Raw genomic sequence first — 27,496 nt, 5'->3', positions numbered from 1 at the left:
TCAGTTCTACATTTTATTTCTCGCTGGAGTGCGCAACATGTCGACGTTTATCCTGTTTCCCATCTTTTCTCTGGTTGGTTTTGATGCAAGATCACAGACCTGAAGAGTTAACTCTGTTTTGTGACTTTTGTTCTCTCCAAAATCTCAAATTTATACACGACACTTGCCCGTGCTCGTAAACAGAAAATGCTGGTATTAATCAGCAGGTCTGCCAGCATCTGTGAAGAGAGACACAGATACGGTCAGTTGTCCTGCTTTTACTATATCGCATAGCAGTTCGAACCAGTTGAAAGCTCGAGCCTTCATGGATTTAGCAATGAACTATTGTGGTGAATCACAGTAGCGTAATTCACACTGTATTACACATGTTGTACTATGTCTCTGTAAGCTCGGCACACGAGCAGTTGCGCTGCTCTGCCACTAGGGGGAGATGCACTGGGAGTGTACGGGGGTTTGTACTGGGCTCCACCCTTGGCTCCACCCACGGCTCCTCCCCCTAACCAGAAGTATAAAGGTTGATGCTGAGAGCCTGCCTGCCAGTTCATCTGGAGTTCATCTTGTCACAGGCAGGCTCTGTTGTAAGACGATTAAAACCACTGTTCACTTCTAACCACGTGTCGCGTGAATTGATGGTCTCATCAACTATTATAACATCAAAGGCATACAAGGGGATGGTAGCATAGTGTTGGTTTTACTGAGCTGATACAGAGGCCTGGATCTAGAGAGATGAGTCAAATTCCAGCATGCAAGCTGGTGGCATTTAACTACAACTAATTGATACATAGAACATAGAACATAGAACAGTACAGCACAGAACAGGCCCTTCGGCCCTCGATGTTAGCCGAGCCATGATCACCCTACTCAAACCCACGTATCCACCCTATACCCGTGACCCAACAACCCCTCCCCCCCTTAACCTTACTTTTTAGGACACTATGGGCAATTTAGCATGGCCAATCCACCTAAACCACACATCTTTGGACTGTGGGAGGAAACCGGAGCACCCGGAGGAAACGCACGCACACACGGGGAGGACGTGCAGACTCCGCACAGACAGTGACCCAGCCGAGAATCGAACCTGGGACCCTGGAGCTGTGAAGCATTTATGCTAACCACCATGCTACCGTGCTGCCATAAACAAGGCGGAAGAACATCTGGAAGAACAGGCTAGTCGCTTGTCATGTAGAACCTGAGTATTGCTGAAATAAAGAGACATGCTGCTGTAGCGTTTCCTCTTGCACTGATCATCAGAACAGATGCAAGAATATCAAATTCCAAAGGGAACAACAATTTATACTCTGAGAAAAGGGTGCTGGCAGGCAAGCAAGTGGACTCTGATTGGTCGACACGTCGACATGGAGAATGACAGAGAAAGTTATCCCACAAGCCTTTGGCTAAATTCAAAAAAAGGCAACTCAAAGTCTGATTGGTCGAGGCATTGCCAACGGGAATGCACCAGGGAATCATTCACCCCAAGCTTTTAATTGAAAAAGGTGTAATGCCTGGACATATTCTTTGTTTACAGAGGGAAGGGTGTGACAAACCACACTGATGTCAAATGCAAGGGTATCCCAAAACCCAGAAGATAACTTGGAACCCTAGTTCATAGTGGTGTATGTGTATTTTTTGGTATAATGTGAGGAATGGTGCACAACCCAGTAAGGAACACTCCAGTCTTTGTGTGAACATGTCACAAAATAATAGTGTAGAAGAGGCCCTTCAGCCCATTGAGTCTGCACCAATGTGTGAAAAACTACCTGACCTACCTAGCCCCACTTGCCAGCACTTGGCCAGGACCCTTCAACTAAGGGGAACAGCTGCTCCTTATCCACCCTGTCCATGCCCCTCATAATCTTGTCTACCTCGATCAGGTCGCCTCTTAGTCTTCTCTGCTCCAGCGAAAACAACCCAAGCCTATCCAACCTCTCTTCATAACTTACATGTTCCTCCCCAGGCAGCATCCTGGTGAATCGCCTCTGCACCCCCTCCAGTGAAATCACATCCTTCCTATAATGAGGCGACCAGAACTGCACGCAGTACTCCAGCTGTGGGCTCATCAAAGTTATATACACTCCAACGTGACCTCCCTGCTTTTGTAATCTATGCAAATGTCCCATATGCTATTTTCACCCCCCTATTAACCTGCCCTTCTGCCTTCAGCAATCTATGGACAAACACGCCAAGGTCCCTTTGATCCTCGGAACTTCCGTGTCAGGCCATTCACTGACTACTTCCTTGTCAAATTTCTCCTTCCAAAGTGTATCACCTCACACTTTTCAGCGTTAAATTCCATCCGCCAATTTTTTGCCCATTTGACCATCCCGTCTCTATCTTCCAGTAACCCAACACATTCAACATCATTGTTAACCACCCGGCCGATCTTTTCTTAAATAAATTTAAAGTAGCCAATTCATTATTTTTCCATTAAGGGGAAATTTTAGCATGGCCAATCCACCTAACCAGCACATCTTTGGGTTGTGGGGGTGAGATCCACGCATTCATGGGGAGAATGTGCGAACTCCACACGGACAGTGACCCAGGGCCGGGATTTGAACCCAGGTCCTCAGCACCGCAGTACCAGTGCTAACCACTGCGCCATATGCCTCACCACCCAGTCAATCTTTGTATCATCCGCAAACTTACCGATCCTACCCCCACATAGTCATCTAATTGATGAGCTACCTAATTGAGGGGCTGGTTTAGCACAGGACTAAAGAGCTGGCTTTTAAAGCAGACCAAGGCAGGCCAACAGCTCGGTTCAATTCCCGTACCAGCCTCCCCGAACAGGCGCCGGAATGTGGCGACTAGGGGCTTTTCACAGTAACTTCATTTGAAGCCTACTTGAAATGAAAAATGAAATGAAAATCGCTTATTGTCACGAGTAGGCTTCAATGAAGTTACTGTGAAAAGCCCCTAGTCGCCACATTCCGGCGCCTGTTCGGGGAGGCTGGTACAGGAATTGAACCATGCTGCTGTCCTGCCTTGGTCTGCTTTAAAAGCCAGTGATTTAGCCCAGTGTGCTAAACCAGCCCCACTTGTGACAATAAGCGATTTTCATTAATTATTGAGAAAATCTCAGCAAGTCTGGCAGCATCTGTAGGTAGAGAAAAGAGCTAACGCTTTGACAAAGGGTCATAGAACATAGAACAGTACAGCACAGAACAGGCCCTTCGGCCCTCGATGTTGTGCCGAGCCATGATCACCCTACTCAAACCCACGTATCCACCCAATACCCGTAACCCAACAACGCTCCCCCTTAACCTTACTTTTTAGGACACTACGGGCAATTTAGCATGGCCAATCCACCTAACCCGCACATCTTTGGACTGTGGGAGGAAACCGGAGCACCCGGAGGAAACCCGTGCAGACAGTGACCCAGCCGGGAATCGAACCTGGGACCCTGGAGCTGTGAAGCATTTATGCTAACCACCATGCTACCGTGCTACCATCTGGACTCGAAACCTACAGATGCTGCCAGACCTGCTGAGATTTTCCAGCATTTTCTCTTTGGTTTCAGATTCCAGCGTCCGCAGTAATTTGCTTTTATCCAGTGTCAACTAATTATTTATATAAATGACAAACAATAGGGGAACCAGCACAGATCCCTGTGGTATGCCACTGGACACTGGTTTCCAGTCACTAAAGCAGCCGTCTGTCATCACCCTCTGTCTCCTACAGCTCAGCCAATTTCAAATCCACTTTATTAAGTTACCCTGTATCCCATGTGAATTTGCCTTCTTTATAAGTCTCCCATGTGGAGCCTTGTCGAAGGCTTTGCTGTAATCCATGTATACATCAACTGCACTACCCTCACACACCTGGTTACATGCTCAGGAAATTCAATCAAATTAGTTAGACATGTCCTCCCTCTGACAAAGCCATACTGATTATTCCTGATCAAACCGTGCCTCTCCAAGTGGAGATAGACTCTCTCCTTCAGAATTTTCTCCAATAGTTTCCCTACCACTGGCGTGAGACTCACTGGTCTGTAGTTCCCCGGTTTATCTCTACAACCTTTCTTAAATAGTGGGACCATATTAGCTGTTCTCCAGTCCTCTGGCACGTCCCCTGGGGCCAGAGGAATTAAACATTTTGGTCAGAGTCCCTGCAATCTCCTCCCTCGCCTCCCACAGCATCCTAGGAACAATTCATCCGGACCTGGAGGTTTGTCCGCTTTTAAGCCTGACAACACCTCCAATACCTTGTCGCTCCCTGTGCAATTTGCTCAAGAACCTCACAGTCTCTCTCCCCGCGTTCCATATCAACCTCCTCATTCTCTTGGGTGAAGACATGTGAAGAATTTGTTCAGCACCCTGCCAATGTCCTCTGGCTGCACCCACAGATTTCCCACTTGATCCCTAATGATAGGGCCTACTCTCTCCCTGGTTGTCCTCTTCCCATTGATATACTTATAGAATATCTTGGGATTTACCCTATTTTTACCAGCCAGAGTTTTCCCTTATCCCCTCTTTGCTCTCCTAATTGCTTTCTTGAGCTCCATCCTGCACTTTCTGTACTCCACTAATGCCTCCGCTGATTTGCTCCACGTGTACTTGCCAAAAGCTTCACTTTCCCTTCTCTTTTTAAAATAAATTTAAAGCACCCAATTTTTTTTTTTCCAAATTAAGGGACAATTTAGCTTGGCCAATCCACCTACCCTGCACCTCTTTGGGTTGCGGGGGTGGGACCCACGAAGACATGGGGAGAAGGTGCAAACTCCACACGGAGAGTGACCTGGCACTGGGATCGAACCCGGGTCTTTGGCGCCATGAGACAACAGTGCTAACCACTACACCACCGTGCCGCCCCTCTCTCTTTCCCTTCTCTTTGTATCCCAAATGTCTCTGGTCATCCACAGGATTGTTTCTCCTTCCCATTACCCTACAGGTAACAATGTTGGGCCTGTACCCTCCTCATTTCATTTTTGAACTCCCCCCCCCCCCCCCCCCCCCCCCCCCCCCCCCCCCCCCCTGCTCTTCTGCAGATTTCCCCACAAGTAACAATCCATTCTACCGTACCTGGATCCTGCCTTATTTTACTAAAATCCGCTCTCGCCCAATCCATAACCTTTTTTTGCAACTTGTCTATTTCTTTGTCCATAACAAACTTACATTGTATCATGTTGTGGTCACTATCACTAAAATGCTCCCCCACCAACACATTAACCATCTGTCTGGCTTCATACAGCAGAATTAGGTCCAGCACTGAACTGTCCCTTGTTGGACCCTCCATATATTGCGCTAAAAGGTTCTCCTGTTTACATTTTAAGAACTCCAATCCATCAAAGCCCGATGACTATCCCAATTAATTTGGGAAAGTTGAAATCAACAAATATGATAACATTATTTTTACACACCTCTGCAAATTGTGCACGTTTGCTCCTCAATTTCCAACTATCTGGGGTTCTATAATAAACACCCAGCAATGTGGCTGTCCCTATTTAATTCCTAAGCTCTACCCAAAAATCTTCATTTGATGCCCCCTCCAAGATATCGGGCTGGATGGGGGCGGAGAATCCCTGATGATGGCCAAATTGGGGGCGGCGCCGCTTTCACGATGCTCCGCCCCCTGAAGAGGCATACTCTAGGAGTACACCGCAAGCCGTATCCACGGACTCAGGCCATTGCCTAAGGCCCGCCCCGCGATGCTCCGTCCCCGACCAGCCGGGTTCCCGACAGCGTCGGACATGTGTGGTCTCACCCGTTGTCCAGGGTCACCACACTTGGGGGAGGGCCGATCCGTGCGCAGGGGGGTTCAATCAGGACTGGGGGCACTGTGTGGGGGGGGGGGGGGGGGTCCACAGGCTGTGTCCGCCATGAAGAACGGCACAGCCGCTGCAGGCCGCTGCTGTGCGCGGCCACGGACCCAGCAATGCTCCGGGCTGTATCGGCAGCTATAGCTGGAAGTTCTACACTGCCTCCCTGCCAGCTGCCCCACCCCCAACCAGAGCAGGCTCCTCCCCCCCCCCCCCCCCCCCCCCCCCAGAGCAGGGAATTGGTGGTCATTTTGCACCAGTTTTCCTGGCGTAAAACACCGTTTTCATGCCGGCGTGGAGCCCATCATCTCTCCTAGCTGCAGCAACTGACTCCTTAATAATAATGAAATGCCTCCTCCTCTTTTACCCATTCCTCTGTCTCGTCTGAAGATTCAATATCCCGGGAGGTTGAGCTCTCAAACCTGCCTCTCCCTCAACCCCGTCTCTGGGATGGCTACTATATCACAATTTCACCTGTCAATCCTCGCCCTTAACTCATCCGTTTTACCTGTAATGCTACTGGGATTAAAATAAAGGCCATCCAAGCTTGAATTATAATTTTACATCGATTGTAAGTATAGTTATTAGCATATGTCAGGATTGTTGAATAAAGTGCTTTCCTATCAGAGAATCAGATTTAACGTTGGACACTATGGCCAGAAATGTATACTCCCCACCCACCCAGCTCTGAGGCGAAGAGGGATTTTGAAATTTCCCTCCGGGCTCCCCCACCTCCAATGGTGCTTCAATTATGGCATTTACGTGGCCATTAAGGGGCATTTTCTGCCCAACCTCAATTTCTAGACTAGTGAGGGAATGAAAGTTAGGGGAATGTTAGGTGGTGGCCACAAATAAACAAAGTTTCCAGGAATGGGAGGGGCCCTCCCCTGAAGGCCTGGTAACCTCTGGACCTCCCCCTCCTCTCAGGCTTATTCCCTGAACCCCTAACCACCATCCAGATGTTCTCTATCCTTCCACCCTGCCACTTACCTGTCTTGCATGTCCCGGGACTTAGTTCCACGCAGCTCCATGCACTGCCTCTACAGCGCTGTGCCTGGAGAACTGCCAGCCAATCTGATTGGTTAGCAGTTCTCCAAGGTGAGGCTTCGTCCCAATTGAGGGCAGAAGTCCCAACTTATGCCAATCAACCCTCGTCAGAGCAGATTATGGCATCGGGGCTGCTGGAATCAGTAGAGATGTGTTCCCATTGTCATGGGAATGTCACTTTGAGAAATGTTTGTCTTCTCAAGTGGCTGCAGTGATGTCATTGTGTGGGTGGAGCTGGGCTCTGGTTCGGCGTTTTACTTTCATTTTCAGCTGGAAGCTGTTTTTGGCTCTGAGTTTTAGTTTTGTCTTCAGTTGGAGAGCTGCATTCAAACCAAGGAGGTGTATTTTGGCTTCTCTCTCTGCATGCTAAAGAATGTCTCCGGATCACTTGATGATTTCAAAGTAATACCTATTTCTGTAAGGGATGCAAACCTACTGTTAAAAAGGGTCTTTGACTTATGGGTGTTGTTAGGAAATTTACTAAGGGTTACCTTTAGAGTACTGTATCTTTGGAGGTGTTATCAGTGTTGGTAGTTGATAAGATTTTTACTATGTGTTTTTAAATGTTAACTGGATTCATAGAATAAACATTGATTTTGTTTAAAAATGCTTTAGATCTCTGTTGCATCACATCTGTAAAGTGGGCCCTTGTGCTCCCCGAAACCAAAATCTATTAAAAGTTGTGGGTCAGGTGAACTCCATGATGTACTTTGGTGTTCTCTAAACCCTGGCCCATAATACCACACTAAACCTCTGGATGGCAGGAGCTTTCTAAAAATTCAGGTTCTAAGTTTCAAGCAACTGGTTGAGTAGGGTCTGCCTGCTGCTAAGTGTGGGACATGCTGTTTAATGCAGTCCACCAGCTTACATACCTGGCATCACACCGGCATTGAAATATATATGCCACACTACTCATTAGTGTGGTAGGCAGAAGGTCTTTTCGGCTTAGTGGCAGCACCCTGTTAGTGGAGAATACTACTACTGTTGCTTTTGTATTGTGGCATCGTGAAATGGATAGCTTTGTCTGTTGCTCAAATGTTTGAGATACTCTCCTTCCAGGGTAATGAGACAGAATGGGCAGTCTGGCCAAGATCAAAAGTGGTGCCATAGGCTCATTCATACAGCAAGTAATATTCATATGCAGGGTCCTGTTCTCTGCAAACATAAATAATAGGTCTAAACATTGTGCCTTTCTCAATTAAACAAAAGAACGGGGAACACTAGTGCCCTTGCATTTCCATGGCAACACTTTGGCCAACCAGAGTCTACTTGCCTTCTTTGAATTTAAATCGAAGCTTGGGAGATAATTTTTACCTGGTGCGTTCTCGATAGCAAGCCTCGACTAATCAGTCCATTTATGAACCAATCAGCACCCTTTTCTCATGCAACGTAAATGGTTGTTCCCTTTAAAATTTGGTATTCCTGCATTTGTCCTAATGAGTGCAAGATGAAACGCTTTAATGGCGTGTCTCTTTTTTCAGCAATACTCAAAATGCCAGACTCATTAATAATGATCACAAACTATTAGAACATAGAACACTACAGCGCAGTACGGGCCCTTCGGCCCTCGATGTTGCACTGACCTGTGAAACCATCTGAAGCCTATCTGACCTACACTATTCCATTTTCATCCATATGTCTATCCAGTGACAACTTAAATACCCTTAAAGTTGGCGAGTCTACTACTATTGCAGGCAGGGCGTTCCACACCCCTACTACTCTCTGAGTAAAGAAACTGCCTCTGACATCTGTCCTATATCTATCACCCCTCAATTTAAAGTTATGTCCCCTCGTGTTGGTCATCACCATCCGAGGAAAAGGACTCTCACTGTCCACCCTATCTAACCCTCTGACTATCTTATATGTCTCTATTAAGTCACCTCTCAGCCTTCTCCTCTCTAACGAAAACAACCTCAATTCCCTGAGCCTTTCCTCGTAAGACCTTCCCTCCATACCAGGCAACATCCTAGTAAATTTCCTCTGAACCCTTTCCAAAGCTTCCACATCCTTCCTATAATGTGGTGACCAGAACTGCACGCAGTACTCCAGGTGCGGCCGCACCAGAGTTGTGTACAGCTGCAGCATGACCTTGTGGTTCCGAAACTCAATCCCCCTGCTTATAAAGGCCAGCACACCATATGCCTTCTTAACAGCCCTATTAACCTGGGTGGCAACTTTCAGGGATTTATGTACCTGGATGCCGAGATCTCTCTGTTCATCTACACTACCAAGAATCTTGCCATTAGCCCAGTACTCTGCATTCCTGTTACTCCTTCCAAAGTGAACCACCTCACACTTTTCCGCATTAAACTCCATCTGCCACCTCTCAGCCCAGCTCTGCAGCTTATCTATGTCCCTCTGTATCCTATAACATCCTTCAGCACTATCCACAACTCCACCGACCTTCGTGTCATCTGCAAATTTACTAACCCATCCTTCTACACCCTCTTCCAGGTCATTTATAAAAATGACAAACAGCAGTGGCCCCAAAACAGATCCTTGCGGTACACCACTAGTAACTGAACTCCACGATGAACATTTGCCATCAACCACCACCCTCTGTCTTCTTTCAGCTAGCCAATTACTGATCCAAACCGCTAAATCACCTTCAATTCCATACTTCCTTATTTTCTGCAATAGCCTACCGTGGGGAACTAAATTGGATTATTGGATTAAGAAAAAGAAAAAAATTGGTTCACTAATGCCCGACAAGGGAGGAAATCTGCCATCCTTACCTGGTCTGGTCTACATGTGACTCCAGACCAACAGCAATGTGGCTGACTCTTAACTACCCTCTGAAATGACTAGCAAGTCAAAAGTTTGTAACAAAACACTACCACAGGGATTTCAGCAGTTCAAGAAGGTGGCCCACCACCACTTTCTTAAGGGTAATTAGGGATGGGCAATAAATGCGGTGCTTGCCAGCGACATCCACACCCAAGAACCATGCTAGTAGTCTGTACTATTGGGGCTTGATTAGTTCATTTATCACATCTGTGGTTTTATTAAAAAACTACACTGAAAAAGAATGATGTCAGTTTTATTTACGAGCCACAATTCTATGGAAAGTTAATGAGGTTAGTTTGAAACCTTGGTGCATGATCAACATTCACAAGCGTACGTGCCCAAACCACAGAACTTGGAGGGTCTCCTTCTGATTTACTGTTTTCAATTAATGCCTGGCAAGATCAATCCACTTACTCCAAACATGCATTTATAGCAGATTCAGCCACTATCAATTACTATACAGACACTTCATTAAATGTTTACAGTCAATTTGATCAGCATTTGAAAGTGCCGTTTTCAGCTTCGGCTAACGCTAAGATACTAAAACCAGCTTGAAGACCTCACAAAATGCTTTAAGCGTGATTCCAGCCTCCTGCTTTCGCACATCGGTAGCAACGGAGAAGTTTCATCCTTCAAACCCTGAGCAGCAATTACTGAAACCAGAAAAATAAGCGAGTGGTTCAAGATGGGAGAGTATTATGACTCAGTGGTAATACTCGACCCGCCTGTCCAGGGAAACTGAGGATAGCACACTAGTTTCAAATTGACAGGTCTGTTCTTTTTTTTTGGAAAATATTTTAATTAAGTATTTAGCATGTTGTACATAAATAACAGTCAAACTATAAAGCATGTAACAACCTCAATAAACCCGACCAAGCAAAAACAAATGCCCCCCAATTATATCCACCCCCATCCCCAATAGGACCCCCCCCCCCCTCCAACAGCTAAGTGACCAGATCCTTGCGCCATCTACGATAGAACCCGTCAATCGCTTCCCTCACCGTGAACCTAACCTTCTTGAGATGCAAAAACTCCATCAAATCAGCCGGCCACGCTGTGGCACTGGGCAATGCCGCCTGCCTCCAACTCAGGAGGATCAGCTGCCGAGCCAGCAATGAGGCAGATGCCAAAGCATCCGCCATTATCCCCATCCTCAATTCCGGCTGGTCTGACACCCCAAATGTCGCTACTAATGGCCAGGGCTCCAAATCCACGTATGAAATCGCCAATATGGTGTCAGGAAAGGCCCCCCAAAAACCAACCAATTTGGGGCAGGACCAGAACAGGTGCACATGGCTCGCAGGCCCCTCAAGTGCCGCTCGCATCTATCCTCAACCCCCTCAAAAAAACGACTCATTCTGGCCTTGGTGAGATGTGCCCTGAACACCACCTTGAGTTGTATCAAACTTAACCTTGCGCAGGATTACGTAGCATTCACCCGACGGACTCACTCTTCTCGTCCTGCAAAATGGGGCCCAGCTCCTCCTCCTCCCACCTAGCCTTCACCTCCTCCACCGAGACCTGCTCTTCCCCCATGATCCACTCATATATCCCAGACGTGCTGCCCTCCTCCGATCCCGCACAAGAAACAATCCTTTCCAGCAAAGTGGACGGCAGCATCACCAGGAAAGCTCGCCGGGCCCAATCAAAGTACCTGAACATATCGATCCCCCAAGACCTGCCTAGCCGCTCAGCTCCTCCCAGTCAGCAAACCAAATCACCCAAAAATAAATCCTTTACCCGATCCAGCTGCATACTTTTCCAACTCCCAAAAGTGGCATCATGTTTCCCCGGCTGAAACAAATGGTTCCCACAGATAGGGGACCACCTTGGCACCCCCCCCCCCAAGCTTGAAATGCTGGCGAAGCTGCCGCCATATAACATGGAGACAACCACCAGGTTCACCGAATATTTCGCTGGAGCAAACGGCAGAGTAGCCATTGCCAATGCCTCCAGACACCACCCCCTACATGACCCTGACTCCACCCGTACCCAAATCACGTCCTAGTCCTTGAACCAACCCAACACCCCTCCGCATTGGCTGCCCAGTTGTAAAACAGGTTCGCCAGTGCCAACAGCCCCCCCCCCCCCCGGCTCTTCCTCTGTAAGACCCCCCTCCCCGCCGAATCCGAGGTGGCTGCCCCACCCGTATAAACCCCGTTATAAGCCGCCCCAACCCCCAGAAAAACGCTTCGGGCAGAAAGATCAGAAGGCACTGAAGAAGAACATGAGTCTTGGCAGGATATTCATCTTAACCGCCTGTACCCCACCCACCAGAGACAAGCCTGTGCCACCTCTACAAATCCGCCCTCTTCCTACTTGCCAAACTGGTGACACTCAGCTTGTCAAGCCGCGGACAGGTCTGTCCTTAATTTTCCTAGATGATTAGACATTTGTCAATTCTTACGCAAATATATGTAAAGTTAAATTGCAAATCAAACTCTCAAAATTTGCAAATCCTGTCATCACTCAAAGGCCAGTTCTCACTCTCATTTGGAAAACAAAGTATTACTTACCGTTTATGTCCCCATCTGATTAAACTCCCAGGTTAAATCTTTCACATTTAATATAGATTAACATTCATGGTCTGAAATGTAGTTTTGATTTGTTTCATGTTTAATCTGGATAATATGGTCAGCCAGTAAACTTTCAGCCTCAACAAGGCACATTGTTCTATGTCCTTTCTCATAATGTAACCGTTCCACCATATTATCAGAACATTGAATACGATAATAGTTCAACTAGGTCAGTGCAACTCACCCACCATAATTAACACCCATCCAAGCCATTTTTATTTTAATTTCAACTCCCCTCCGTTGCTGAGCATTATTCATACCAAAATGACACTTGAAATGAATGAAATGAAAATCGCTTGTCACGAGTAGACTTCAATTAAGTTACTGTGAAAAGCCCCTAGTCGCCACATTCCGGCGCCTGTTCGGGGAGGCTGTTACGGGAACTTGATCCTGTCCTTAGCCCAAGTGACTATTCTTTATTCGGGAACTTATGCACGCTATTCAGCTGCAGGAGGTAGCACAGCTTGTACCCACCCAACATCCACACATGGGCAGTTTCCACCTCAGGCTCTGGATAACAGAAACCTGAGCACTATGACTCTCTCCTTACTCAAGGGTCACTGAAGGCAACTATAGCATTTGCCACTTCCCAGCTAAAATCAACGAGAGTCCTGGAGATTAGAATCACAATTGTGAGTGTGTTAAGCTTTGGCAGCCCTACATGAAAGTCCTGGGGTTTACCCGCGAGGCTAGATCTTGAATTTGGTAGCACTGGCTGAAGGATTCACCCTGGGTTTTGACAGCATTGGAGTGACATGTCCTTGGATTTTACAGCCAGCATTAGGGATCATGGCATTGTGTACCGTGCAAGATTGGACAGCATTGCAGGTTAAGCAGTGCTTGGGGAAAACTGCAGCACCACAATGGGTGCCCACAGCACACACAATGTATAACCTTCTTCCCTGTACATACATTTTTCTCCCTCGTTGGGCTTTCTTTCTTTCACTCTCACAAGCAAACATATTTATTTCCTGTTTCTTTTCCCGTTGTTCGAACACAACTTTGGCTTAACTCATCAAGCAGAAAGCCAGTGTCGTACCAGATTCTATTCGCTTTTCTGCAGGCGAGTTAGTTTAAAATTGTCTCTCTTCCCTTCCTTATTCAGTCTTGTCTGCAATAAAGTGCAGCTACTGACAATAGCTATAAAATCAAAAGTTGGCTTTAAAAATATTTGAATGTGCATTTCAGTGTTTGTTCTACAGTAATTTGAAAATGCCATTCATAATTAACGCTGTAGGATTTGGACTTCAAGTTGAACTTCACGGTTTAGCTGTTGGAAGTCATACATGTACACACATGCTGGGAATTACAGGGGCTGATGCTTGATGAGAGTTGCAGTTAAGCCTCTTCAGCTGATGGGATGGCAACTGTGGGAAGAATATAACCTCAAAAGCTCAGATTCTGCCAGATGCACAAGCCTCAGATGGATAATGGCCCCTTGTGCCATTTCAATAGAGATGTTATTGTATAAGCCGGCTTAATAAAAAAAATTGCTAAATTGGAAAGAACATTATGAAATTATAAATCTTATTTCAAAGTTCCTCAGCTAATGAGTGTTTACATGGCAGTGGAATAGATTTTCAAACAATATTCAGAGTGATTGCACTAGAGGGCATATCCTCAATTCACTGTTTACATAGGTATTTAGCTGTTCCTAACTGGCAGGTTTCAAATGATTTATCGCTTTTTGTTTGTTTCTTACCGATAGCATTCTAATTACTCCTATTGAGAAAATGAAACATAAGTCTCGCATGATGTGTGATGCTGGGTGTGTGATGTAATCAACAAGAAATACACGCAGCCATACCTGAGAAGTGTAGTCACTGTTATAATGTAGGGAGCACAGCAACTACTTTCTCAAACTGCAAAGTGGTCATGACCCAAGTAATGTTGCTTTCAATGATGGTTGCTGAGGGATAAATACATGCCAGGACATGAAAACCCCTTTTCTCTTCTTCGATTAGAGCCATGTCTACTTGAGGGGGTGTAATGGTTTTTACGTTTGTCTGAAAGTTAGTTGCTCTGTAGAGCGTGATTTTCCCAAATTACTTCAAAATTCATCTGTGGCGGGTTTTTCAGGGAGTTCCCCACCGCTATTCAATGACACTTAGTCACTTTCTGGGGAGTTTCTCACCGGTTTAGCCCACACTGAACCCCAGATAGGGCCGCCATTTTGAAAGGGTACCCCGATCTCTAAGTGAGCTTGAGTCCCCCAAACCTCCCCACCCATGGGCAATGTCACCCCCCCCCCCCCACACACACATATGTGTACTACCCCACACCCTCCAAGTGAGGACAGCCCGCTATGGGCCCCTGGGGGACCACCTCTTCAGGCCGCCCCAAGCCCTCTTCAAGCATCCCCTCCCTTCCAGGAACACCCATCACCCTCCCCCCAACCTCCCAGAGGCCCCTAATTCCCTGCCCTACACACTCCCACCCTTCAAATACCCCCCGCCGCCCTCCATTCATGGGCATGGCCCTCCTCGTCCCCTGGCCCATGGCAGTGTCACCTTGGCACCCAGACAGTGCTCCTGCCAGCTTGGCAGTACCAAGGTGCCAGTTGGGCAGTGTCAAGGTGCCCACGTTCCGGGGGGGGGAGGGGGGGACAGGGAGCCAGCTTCCGCCGACTCTAACCACCCAGGGGTTTCTAATGGCCCGGGAAATCCCCTGAGTTCCGTTTCAACAGGTCCATGTTTGTGTGGACCAGTACTGCAGGGCGCCTAGCTGCAGCCTCGCTGGGGAGGTTGGTGGATCCTGCGAGGCCGGTAGGTTCACCAATGTTGGATTAAAACCGGCTTTGGTGAGGGCTGTTTGATCCGCCCGGTGTGGCCGGAATTCTGACTCCGAAGCCTCACGGAACTTGTGTGTATCCCACGAGGAGTGAAGACGTCTAGGAAGCCTTGGAAAGGGCTCTCCCGGGATTCACCAGCCGCACCACGCTCAAGGGAAAGTGCAACGCAGCCGGTGGATCACGCCCACATAGTCGTACAGTGCAGAAAAGGCCCTTCGGCCTATCAAGTCCGCACAGGCAATTATTACCCCTAATCTCACACTAATCCCAGTTGGAATCATAGAATCCCTACCGCGCGGAAGAAGGCCATTGGGCCCATCGAGTCTGCACGAACCCTCTGAAAGTGAATCCTACGTAGGTGAACCATTTCACCCACACCACTCGATCCCCATAACCTAATCTGCACATTAAGGGGCAATTTAGCATGGACAATCCACCGGACAGGCAGTACGGTAGCACAGTGGTTATGTGGTGAATTATAAATACTAATAATCCACACAGGTACATGTGTTGAGCCTGTACCTCGTATTAGCGTGTATTTGCGTGGCTCTACCCATAGGGGGAGACGAGGAGCTTGTACTGGGCTCCACCCTTGGCTCCGCCCACGGCTCCTCCCCTTAACCAGAAGTATAAAGGTTGATGTTGTGAGCCTGCCTGCCAATTCATCTGGAGTCCATCTCGTCGCAGGAAGGCTCTGTTGTAAGACGATTAAAACCACTGTTCACTTCTAACCACGTGTCGCGTGAATTGATGGTCTCATCAGGTTAGCACTGTTGCTTCACAGTGCCACGGTCCGAGGTTCGATTTCCGGCTTGGGTCACCATCTGTGCAGTGTCTGCACTTTCTCCGTGTCTGCTTGGGTTTCCTCCGGGTGCTCCGGTTTCCTCCCAAAAGACGCGCTGTTAGGTAATTTGGACATATTGAATTCTCCCTCCATGCACCCGAACAGGCACCGGAATGTGTCGACCAGGGGTTTTTCACAGTAACTTCACTGCAGTGTTAATGTAAGCCTACTTGTGACTGGACAGAGGCTGGTAGCACAGGGCTAAATAGCTGTTTTTTAAAGCAGACCAAGGTAGGCCAGCGGCGCTGGTTCAATTCCCGTACCAGCCTCCCCGAACAGGCGCCGGAATGTGGCAACTTGGGGCTTTTCACAGTAATGTCATTTGAAGCCTACTTGTGACAATAAGCGATTTTCATTTCATTTCAATAAAGATTGTTATTATAAAACCTGCACACCTTTGGACTGTAGGAGGAAACTAGAGTACCCGGAGGAAACCGACGCAGACAAGGGAAGAATGTGCAAACTCCACAGTCACCCAAGGTCAGAATTTTTTTTTTATTTGTTCGTGGGACGTGGGCATCGCAGGCTGTGCCAGCAATTTTATTGCCCATCCCTAATTGCCCTTTAGGTGGCAGTTAAGAGTCAACCACATTGCTGTGGGTCTGGAGTCACATGTAGGGCAGCACGGTAGCATGGTGATTAGCATAAATGCTTCACAGCTCCAGGGTCCCAGGTTCGATTCCCGGCTGGGTCACTGTCTGTGCGGAGTCTGCACGTCCTCCCCGTGTGTGCGTGGGTTTCCTCCGGGTGCTCCGGTTTCCTCCCACAGTCCAAAGATGTGCGGGTTAGGTGGATTGGCCATGCTAAATTGCCCGTAGTGTCCTAAAAGGTAAGGTTAGGGGGGGGTGTTGTTGGGTTACGGATATAGGTTGGATACGTGGGTTTGAGTAGGGTGATCATGGCTCGGCACAACATTGAGGGCCGAAGGGCCTGTTCTGTGCTGTACTGTTCTATGTAAACCAGATCGGGTAAGAATGTCTTCCCTGAAAGACATTAGTGAACCAGATGGGTTTTTCCGACGATCGACAATGGTTTCATGGCCATCATTGAACCCAGGTCCCTGACGCTGTGAGGCAGCAGGTCTAAACACTGTGCCATCAGTACATGTCCCATATCCTTGAATATGATGGTGTTTCAAGTACTCATCTGAGTGCTTTGTTAAGGTTGTACGGTTTCCAGCCTCCACTACCTTCCCAGGTCGTGCATTCCAACTTCTCACCACCCAGAGTGAAAAGAATTCTCAAACCCCCTCGGAATCCCCTGCCCCTCACCCTAAAACTATGCCCCCTTGGGACTGACCCCTTAATTTATTTGCCATGTACAAGCCCCTCATAATCTTATACACCTTAATCATACCCACCTCAGGCTTCTCTGCTCTAAAGAAAATAATCCAAGCCCATCAAGTCTCTCCTTATAGCTCAGATCTCCATCCCTGGCAACATCCTGGTGAATCTCCTCTGTATCCCCTCCAGTGCAATCACCTCAGTATTGAAGTGTCAGCAAAGATGTTTTGTGCTCAAGTTCTGGATTGGGTCTTGAATTCATAACCTTCTGACTCAACAGATGAGAATACTACCCGTTGAGCTATGGCAGACCCTGGACAGGTAGATTGGAATCTAGCAAATGTGGTACCCATATTCAAAAGTGGTAACAAAACAGGAAACTAGAAGTGTATCAATCTTTTTTTCAATTCCATGTAAAATAACGGAATCGATTATCAGAATTACTGTACAAAAACAAACCATTCAAAAGCAGAGGGGGCAAATTTTGCATGATTGACCTCTTAAATTTATTTGAGAAGTGACAATACAAGATAACTCTGGTATACCTTACAGCATTTTTACTTAGGTATTTGTTTTTGTTTTTTTTATAAATTTAGGGTACCCAATCATTTTTCCAATTAAGGGGCAATTTAGAGTGGCCAATCCACCTACCCTGCACGTTTTTGGGTTGTGGGGGCGAAACCCACGCAGACACGGGGAGAATGTGCAAACTCGACACGGACAGTGACCCCGGGATCGAACCTGGGACCTCAGCGCCGTGATGCCGCAGTGCTAACCCACTGCGCCACCGTGCTGCCCCTTACTTAAGTATTTTTAACGTCCCTCATGAGAAGTTACTAAGTTCAAAACTGAGGGCAAAATTTGAATAGAAGGTTAAAAAAAGAGCAGGTGCTGGTCACAGGATAATAGAAGCCCTACAGTGCAGAAGGAGGCCATTCTGCCCATCAAGTCTGCACCGACCATCCTACCTAGGCCCACTCCCGCCATATCCCCGTAACCCCACCTAACCTGCACATCTTTGGACACTAAGGGGCAATTTTAGCATGGCCTATCCACCGAATCACTGGAGCAATGTCAAGATGGGGAATATTGGGGATGCAGACAGACTCAGGAGCTCCAGGGTTCATTACTGGGAAGACTTCTGTTTCCAATTTAGACCAATGCCTTGGATTCAGAAACTCAGTGCAAATTGGTAAAAATTTTCACATTATTGCAATTGTATTTCTTGTTTACTTCTAGGCATCCAATGAACACTCCACCATGGTCACCTTCCAACTGCCTCCCCACCTAAGTTACCTAACTGCCAGAGATCGTTTCCTCATCCACCCACCATTTGTTGAGAGTTCGCATGAGAGTCTGGTCTGGATTACATTAATGGGGTCCACATGATGAACTAACGTCTGCATCATCTATTGTATCCAAACGTACATTCATTAATGTCTTTAGTTCTTCTTCCAAGCTTGGGCTTGAAGTTCCAGCTGTGCCAAAACTATCACTGTCATCTGATCGGACAAACCACAGTCTGAGTATGCAAGTGTGCATGAATAGAATGCTCCCAGTGCAAGTGAAAGGCCGCATTTCTCCATCCAGAACTATGGAGTTTTTTTACATTTCAAAACTAAAGAGCATTTTAAATCTTTTTCCGAGAAATTTGGCATTTAAATTAATAACCGCTTAAGTCTATCATGAACTACTTAATTTTACTTTGGAGACAAAGAATAACAAATTTGCAAGCCTGGCACAAAGCTGAAGTTGGCTGTGCATCCAGTATAATGGAGACAGTGATCAATTATTTCTATTTGATGCATTTAAACTGCTGACATGAAGTGTGACTGACAAGCTCATATTTCACAGAGCAATCACTGCTTATGAGCATTTGCTCAATACAGAAGATTTGACTGGTTAAGCTTAAAATTGACCTGATATGAATGTCAGAGTAAAGGACATTAGAATTGTTTCATAATTTGATGAAATATATATCATAGATAAAACTGAGAGGATATTGTCCATGTAGATGTTCCAATTGCACTCTTTTTTCAAAGGTGGGCACCAATATGTGACATTTAAAAATGCAATTAAGGTAATTCATCAAGGCAGTTGAAACAAAGAATGTGATAGGAAAAGTGTGACCAGAGTGCAGCCAATAATCCTGAAAAAAAGATACGGATGTGTCACAAAGGGCTGGCGAGGTACAGGAGTAGCAATACTACGATAATAGTTGTTTTTGGCCTCGTAGTATTTTTCAAACTTTTTTGCCCGGGACCCATTTTTACCAACTGGCCATCATTCGGGACCCACGTCGGCCTACCTTTGCGACCCATGTCGGCCGACCTTTGCGATCCACGTCAATTGTCCTTCGGCTTTTTCACTTACCTTTACTGGTATAGGTGCACCTGCTTGGTCCTCACGGTGTCACTTGCTTTGTTATTCAATGTTACGTTTCTGATCATTTTTTAAAAAACGTTTTAAATTTAGCGTACCCAATTCATTTCTTTTTCCAATTATGGGGCAATTTAGCGTGGCCAATCCACCTAACCTGCACATCTTTTGGATTGTCGGGGCGAAACCCACGCAAACACGGGGGAGAATGTGCAAATTCCACACAGACAGTGACCCAGAGCCGGAATCGAATGAGGGACCTGGGAACCATGAGGCAGCAGGGCTAACCCACTGCGCCACCGTGCTGCCCCACATTTCTGATCATGACTTTAGCTGATGATTTAAGATCTCACTGCACCATTGAACAAAATAAAGAAGTTTGCCCTCAAACGCGTCACGTTTAGTCTTCAAATGTCTTGAGGGTTTTAAACTTTCATTTGCTAGTGCTTCCCTGCATATAACACACATGAGCTTTGAATCCAGATTTGTAGTGGCACAATTAATAACACATACCTCAAGTAATCTTCTTTATGCTGCTTTGTTCGTTTTCAGTTTCCTCTTCCTGGGTTGTTCACCAGAGGCCCGGGAGTTCACACCAGCACTGCTCGCAGCTGCAAAATGGTGGAATCTCGCGTCCTGAACACGTGACGTCAGCGCACGGGGAGCATGACCTGCTCTCTGCCACTGTTTCCGGTAGGGGGACTCCGCTGTTTGCTGACAAAAACTGGCCCCGGACAACGTGCTGACATCAGGAGGCGGTCCACTCCGTTGGGCTCTGGGCCTGTATACTGCTTAATCCGGCACGCACGGGCGGGGAGGCTGCCAATCTCAAAAGTCCGTCGCAGCCGGCATTTTAAAAAGCCAGCCACAGCTGTCAGGTATTCCTCCCGCGATCGGGAACGCTGCGACCGAGCGCCACGACCCTCCAGAAACCTGCTCGAGACCCATCCGTGGGTCGCGACCCTGAGTTTGAAAACCTCTGGTCTAGCACATAATGATTGTTGTCAGGATTGAACGGATGTAAAAGTGAATTCCTAGATGGTCTTGTTTATTTCCCTTTTGAAGTAGTGCGTCATGTCATCTTTTTGACACTAGTTCCATTCAGATCAGTACAAGGGTAGCATGGTGGTTAGCATAAATGCTTCTCAGCTCCAGGGTCCCAGGTTCGATTCCCGGCTGGGTCACTGTCTGTGTGGAGTCTGCACGTCCTCCCCGTGTGCGTGGGTTTCCCCCGGGTGCTCCGGTTTCCTCCCACAGTCCAAAGATGTGCGGGTTAGGTGGATTGGCCATGCTAAATTGCCCGTAGTGTCCTAATAAAAGTAAGGTTAAGGGGGGGGTTGTTGGGTTACGGGTATAGGGTGGATACGTGGGTTTGAGTAGGGTGATCATGGCTCGGCACAACATTGAGGGCCGAAGGGCCTGTTCTGTGCTGTACTGTTCTATGTTCTAAGGCGAAAGGGCGCCAGGTGGGGACCCCACCACCTTCCCACCTCCTGATTAAATCCAGGACAGGAAGGCTTGTGGAGGACGTCCCAGAAGGAAACCTATTAGGAACCTCAAATGGGCAATTCATGCCGATTTAAGATCCTCAGCATTCAGCCAGCAGCAGGAGTCACCACAGTGAAAACCGAAAAGCAAATCCCGTTAGGTTTGATTGCAGGCACACATGGACGAACCTTGTTGTTGGACACTCGATTTGGGGGGTGTGGGAGGGGTGCGTATGGGGAAAGCACTTAAAACCATACCCCTGTCCTTGCCTCTGACAACGCTCTCCCCTCTCCCACAAACCCTATTGGATTGGATTGGATTTGGATTTGTTAATTGTCACGTGTACCGAGGTGCAGTGAAAAGTATTTTTCTGCAAGCAGCTCAACAGATCATTCAGTACATGGGAAGAAACGGGAATTAAACAAAATTCAAGAAAATACATAATAGGGAAAAGATTAGAACGAGTATAAGTTAAGTAAAAAGTGGATCTGTTGGGGAGAGCTTGCAGAGAGTCGCCTCGCTCCGGCGCCATCTTGAAATGACTTTCCTCACTCACCTGTGATCTGGGCCCTTCATTGATCTGGGCCTCTGGGTGAAGAATTGAACAAACAAATGTGATAGACAGTAGGATTATTAGTTAGAATAAGGTAGATGATAGTGCCGGTCTGATAGTAGCAAGTTCACAAACAAAGGACAAAGGGATTCAGAAAGCATGGCCAGGAAGGGGGGAGGGGAGCTTCGCCTCGTGTAGAGAATGGGGAAAAGGATGCTGGGTAACAAGAGGCCCAGTATTGGGGAATGCAAAGTGAGCCAATCAGGATATATGGCCAGGTCAGGAGGTGTATACATTGGCCTATGGGAAGCTTGTATGTGAATCTTGATGTGATTTGAACTATATGTGCAGTAATGCCTTTGTGCTCTCTCTCACTTGCGTTTGGGAGCCTTAGAAGACGGCTGTGTGTTCTGAGGTCCTACGAGTGAGTCAGCCTTGCAAGCTGGTTAAAATAAACAATAATTGATACCTGCAAATCCGTCTCAAATTTTATTGAGCCCAGACTGGCAGCAAAAGAATCAGGATTGTCATGGGTGCATTGCCAGCAGCCGCCACCAGTCTCGGTGGCAGTGGGTGCATTTCCATAAGATGCCACTGCTCCTGTTGGTGCTGCCTGCAGCGGAGAACTGGGTCCCGCTACCTGGCGGGCGAGATCCCTGTTACCCAGATTAAAGTCTGCCCAGGGTATATGGTACAATGCAATATTTCAAAACTTGTCAGTGGAAAAATATCTTGTTGCTGTTTCCTGTTATTATAATTGTTGTTGAAATCCAGGGTCAAACCAGGGTGGGGACTCGCGATTTTTGGAGTTGCGGTAGAGCCGGGAGTGCAGGAGGCGAAAGAGGCCGGTGTCCTGGCCTTTGCGTCCCTAGTAGCCCGTCGAAGGATTCTGTTACAATGGAAGGATGCAAGGCCCCCAAGTGTGGAGACCTGGATCAGTGACATGGCGGGATTTATAAAATTGGAAAAGGTCAAATTTGCCCTGAGAGGATCAATACAAGGGTTCTATAAACGATGGCAGCCTTTCTGGACTTCCTGGCTCAGAGATAGGTAACTGGGTCAATAGCAGCAGCAACCCGGGAGGAGGGGGGGGGTGCATTATTGTAGTGTTTATTCTGTAACTTTATAGTGTGTTCATTTGCGTTGTTGTTAAAATGCTGGGTTGTTCATGGAGATGGGGCAAATGTATATGATTGTTAATATTATTGTTATTTTCGGTATTTTACTAAGGTGCGTCAATGTTGTATAAAATCAAAATTTCTCAATAAAAATTATTTTTAAAAAAAATAATTGTTGTTGAAGAATTAAAAAAAGCTCCTTCCTGTTGTTTTACTACATTTGAATTTTGATTCTCTTTGTCACATTATTGCACACCAGTATTGTGAGAGCATCCTTCAGTGATGAAGTCAAACATGTTTTTGCTCAGACTGCAAGATTTAAAACCTATCCAAAATATGAATGTGAATTGTTATATCGGGATCTGATCCATTTATTCTGTAACTTCCCCAGTTTCTCCCAACTATAGGAACATAGGAGAAATGGGCCATACAGCCCACTGAGCCTGCTCCACATTCAATAAGACTGTCTGTTTAAGTCTCCAATTGGTGGCTGTAAATATCGAGTCCATCTTCATGCTAGCTCAAATTGTAATTCAGGATATCTCCCCCTCTTTGTGTCAAATGTACATACACAGGATCAGAGCTTGCACGACAGTCCAAATAATTACAAAGTTTACCCTTAACAGTCCACTGAAAAAAACTTCTACTCAGATACCTTGTTTATCCTTCACAAAGAAATTTTTATGAATATTCCTTTTCCAAACATGGAACTTTCCCCCATGTGGAAACAGCAATTTTACAGAGGTTTAAAGACATACATAAAAACTGACATAAACATGGGCAGCACGGTAGCACAGTTGCTTCACAGCTCCAGGGTCCCAGGTTCGATTCCCTGCTGGGTCACTGTCTGTGCGGGGGCTGCACGCTCTCCCCGTGTCTGCGTGGGTTTCTTCCGGGTGCTCCAGTTTCCTCCCACAAGTCTCAAAGACGTGCAGTTAGGTCATTTGGATATTCTGAATTCTCCCTCTACGTACCCGAACAGGTGCGGAATGTGGCGACTCCGGGCTTTTCACAGTGACTTCATTGCAGTGTTACTGTGAGCCTACTTGTGACGTAAAAGTTTATTATCTGTTCATGCATTCCAAATGGAATACAGAATTAAGGGTACTGGCAAAAGGGCCAAGTGGCAACAACAAGGAGGAAAACATTTCCTTCTCAGGAATGGGTAGGATTAGGAATGCACTTCCCGGGAGGGTGCTGGAGGTCGATTCACTCATACCTTTCAACAGGGAACTGGATAAATACTGGAGAGATTTGTTTAATGTCGGGGTGTGGGAAAGGAGTGGGAGAAATGCACTGCTCTTGGAAAGAGACAAGGTCCTTCCTGTTCATTCCCTAATTTTCCTCTTTCTTTTATTTTGCTGTTGCTTTTTTGATCTATGGATGATTGACTGTAAGGCAAGCAGTCTGTAAGAAGCCTGTACCTTTAATTCAAACAGCAGAACCCAGAAATCGGTGCTGGTTTAAACTGGTGATTGCAGGCTGGCCAGCATCAGTGAGGACTCAGTTTGATTGATTGGCTGGTGGCCAATGAATTGGCACAAAAGGCTGAGCTCTGCTCGGGAACAGTGGTGATTGGATCCAATCCCACTGATACATTTTTCAGAGCCCGAAGGCTTGAGTTTGGTTTCTGTCAACCTGATGAAGAGATCCAACTAACTCTCTCCAAAAAGATTCAGCTAATTCCCTCCACTGTGATGGCTGACTTTCTCGCCATCAAGCCTCCGGGTGCAGAGGCCTGAAGTCAAACCACAAGCTGGAAGCAAGGTTTGCAAGTGTCTCTCCAGATAGCCTGTGAGTACTGCATTTGCTAATCTACAGGGACCCCGAATGAATGAATCTGCAAAGAAGACAATTAACGGCTATAAACCAGAGGCTTTAATCAGCAAGCTTGCGGTGCAGAAAATTTGCTAAAGAATCACCATCTGAAGCAAAGACATCCTGTTTGTCGGTCTTGTGTATACGTGTGTGGGTAGAGGGTGGGACAGATAAAGCGTGCAGTAGGTATCAGATTGCTGTTAATCAGTTTATTTATTTTATTTTACTTCTATAAATTTAGAGTACCCAATTCATTTTTTCGAATTAAGGGGCAATTTAGCGTGGCCAAGCTACCTATGCTGCACATTTTGGGTCGTGTGGGCGAAACCCAGGCAAACACTGGGAGAATGTGCAAACTCCACACAGACAGTGACCCAGGGCCAGGATCGAACCTGGGACCTCGGCGCAGTGAGGCAGCAGTGCTAACCACTGCACCACCGTGCTGCCCAATCTATTTATTTATTGCATATTGGATGATAGTCCTTGCTGCAAGTAAACAATAATCGCGTTTAAACTTACAAACCTGGTGACTGTAATTATCGGGCAGCCACGGATACAAAGACCGTGGATATTTTTATTAAAAATATCAGCCGTTGCGCCTGCATTGTGATTGTGGGGGGGGGGGGCAGGGCTGGAATGACCCCACACTAGGCCGGGGTGAAGCAACAGTGTGCAGACGCGACGGGCTGAATGGCCTCTTTCTGTGCAGACTATTGTCACGTGTACCGAGGTACAGTGAAAAGTATTTTTCTGCAAGCAGATCATTCAGTACATGGGAAGAAAAGGGACTGAAACAAAATTCAAGAAAATACATAATAGGGCAACACAAGGTATACAGTGTAACTACATAAGCACTGGCATCGGATGAAGCAGACAGGGTGTAGTGTTAATGAGGTCAGTCCATAAGAGGGTCATTTAGGAGTCTGGTGACAGTGGGGAAGAAGCTGTTTTTGAGTCCTATGTTCTCAGACTTCTGTATCCCCTGCCCAATGGAAGAAGTTGGAAGAGTGAGTAAGCCGGGTGGGAGGGATCTTTGATTATGCTGCCCGCTTTCCCCAGGCAGCGTGAGGTGTATATGGGAGTCCATGGATGGGAGGTAGGTTCGTGTGATGGACTGGGCGGTATTCACGACTCTCTGAAGTTCCTTGCGGTCCTGGGCCGTGCAGTTGCCATACCAGGCTGTGAGGCAGCCCGATAGGATGCTTTCTATAGTGCATCTGTAAAAGTTAGTAAGGGGTTAATGTGGACATGCCGAATTTCCTTAGTTTCCTGAGGAAGTATAAGCGCTGTTCTGCTTTCTTGGTGGCAGCGTCGACGTGAGTGGACCAGGACAGATTTTGGTGATGTGCAGCCCCGGTGATAGGCAGGCCGATTGGGTGCTGCCAATGAACCAGTTTCCCCTCCCATATTTTATGAATAAAAAATGCCAGCCGGCACTCACTGTTAAATCTGTGAGGGGGCAGCACGGTGGCTTAGCACTGCTGCCTCAGGGCACCAAGGTCCCAGGTTCGATCCCGGCACCGGCTCACCGACTGTGTGGAATGAATCCGTCACTTTTATATTTTCTTTTCCAACAAAAAAACAAATATCCGCGAGGGAAGAGTTAACCCACCCCCACAGGCCAGCCAGAACCTACCACCACATCTCGCCCGCCCCCAGGGTGGGGAAGGATGAGGGGATGGGCCGAACCGCCCCTGGCGGCCGTTTCCCGCCAAGCTCGAGCGCGAGCCGCCTCCTCCTCCTCGGCGCCGAGTGACGACACGAGGCGGGCGCGCGCTGACGAAGCAGGCGCGCCGCCCCGTCCCGCCCACGCGCACGCACGTCCCGGGGGCGCGCACGCGGCGGACCGTTCGGCGGCGGGCCGGGGCTGGGACGGAATGCTGGTGCGGAGCGAACCACGTGACCCAGCGGTGCCACGGCCCGAGAGACGGCGGCGAGAAATGGTAACGGGCGGGGGGGCGGCGGGACAGAGCGGGCGGGGGGTTTAATTGGGGGGCGGGGTGAAGGGGGGTGTGTGTGCGTCAGTCGTTCTGTCAGCCCCCCCCTCCCCCGATGGTGAAGGGAGGGGGGAGGCCAAACAATGGGCCCTTCAGTCGGCTTGGGTCCCAAACCCTCCCTCTACCCCCCCCCCCGCCCCCCTCCCTCTGCCCCCCCCCCCCGCCCCCCTCCCTCTGCCCCCCCCCCCGCCCCCCTCCCTCTGCCCCCCCCGCCCCCCTCCCTCTGCCCCCCCGCCCCCCTCCCTCTGCCCCCCCTCCTCTCTGCCCCCCCTCCCTCTGCCCCCCCCGCCCCCTCCCTCTGCCCCCCCCTCCCTCTGCCCCCCCCGCCCCCCTCCCTCTGCCCCCCCCCTCCCTCTGCCCCCCCGCCCCCCTCCCCCCCGCCCCCCCTCCCCCCCCGCCCCCCTCCCTCTGCCCCCCCGCCCCCCTCCCTCTGCCCCCCCCGCCCCCCCTCCCTCTGCCCCCCCCCCGCCCCCCTCCCTCTGCCCCCCCCCCGCCCCCCTCCCTCTGCCCCCCCCGCCCCCCTCCCTCTGCCCCCCCCGCCCCCCTCCTCTGCCCCCCCCCCCCCCTCCCTCTGCCCCCCCGCCCCCCTCCCTCTGCCCCCCCCGCCCCCCCTCCCTCTGCCCCCCCCGCCCCCCCTCCCTCTGCCCCCCCCGCCCCCCCTCCCTCTGCCCCCCCCGCCCCCCCTCCCTCTGCCCCCCCGCCCCCCTCCCTCTGCCCCCCCGCCCCCCCCTCCCTCTGCCCCCCCCGCCCCCCCTCCCTCTGCCCCCCCCGCCCCCCCTCCCTCTGCCCCCCCCCGCCCCCCCTCCCTCTGCCCCCCCCGCCCCCCTCCCTCTGCCCCCCCCGCCCCCCCTCCCTCTGCCCCCCCCGCCCCCCCTCCTCTGCCCCCCCCGCCCCCCCTCCCTCTGCCCCCCCCGCCCCCCCTCCCTCTGCCCCCCCCGCCCCCCCTCCCTCTGCCCCCCCCGCCCCCCCCTCCCTCTGCCCCCCCCCACCCCCCTCCCTCTGCCCCCCCCGCCCCCCTCCCTCTGCCCCCCCCGCCCCCCTCCCTCTGCCCCCCCCCCCC

At 48.8% G+C, this 27,496-nt stretch overlaps 1 protein-coding gene and 1 long non-coding RNA gene across 4 annotated transcripts in view; one reads left to right on the top strand and one right to left on the bottom strand.

Annotated features, from left to right (window-relative positions):
* Positions 1 to 26,181, bottom strand: LOC119956884. The gene is made up of 2 exons (XR_005458699.1): positions 26,076 to 26,181; positions 1 to 218 (listed from the first exon to the last, which is right to left on the bottom strand). It is a non-coding gene; the product is annotated as an uncharacterized LOC119956884 (long non-coding RNA).
* Positions 26,182 to 26,276: 95 nt separating this feature from the next.
* The window catches only part of znf592 (zinc finger protein 592), a 197,809-nt gene continuing 196,589 nt past the window's right edge, over positions 26,277 to 27,496 (top strand). For 2 of the 3 annotated variants that reach the window (XM_038784203.1, XM_038784206.1), the window contains exon 1: positions 26,277 to 26,382. The gene's annotated coding sequence lies outside the window, so the exon portion shown is untranslated. The remainder of the gene's footprint in view (positions 26,383 to 27,496) is intronic. The other variant, XM_038784204.1, reaches the window with a different exon arrangement.

This window comes from Scyliorhinus canicula, chromosome 24 (assembly GCF_902713615.1).
Source record: "Scyliorhinus canicula chromosome 24, sScyCan1.1, whole genome shotgun sequence".
NCBI classification, from domain to species: Eukaryota; Metazoa; Chordata; class Chondrichthyes; order Carcharhiniformes; family Scyliorhinidae; genus Scyliorhinus; species Scyliorhinus canicula.
This window is presented reverse-complemented; position numbering and strand designations above follow the sequence as displayed.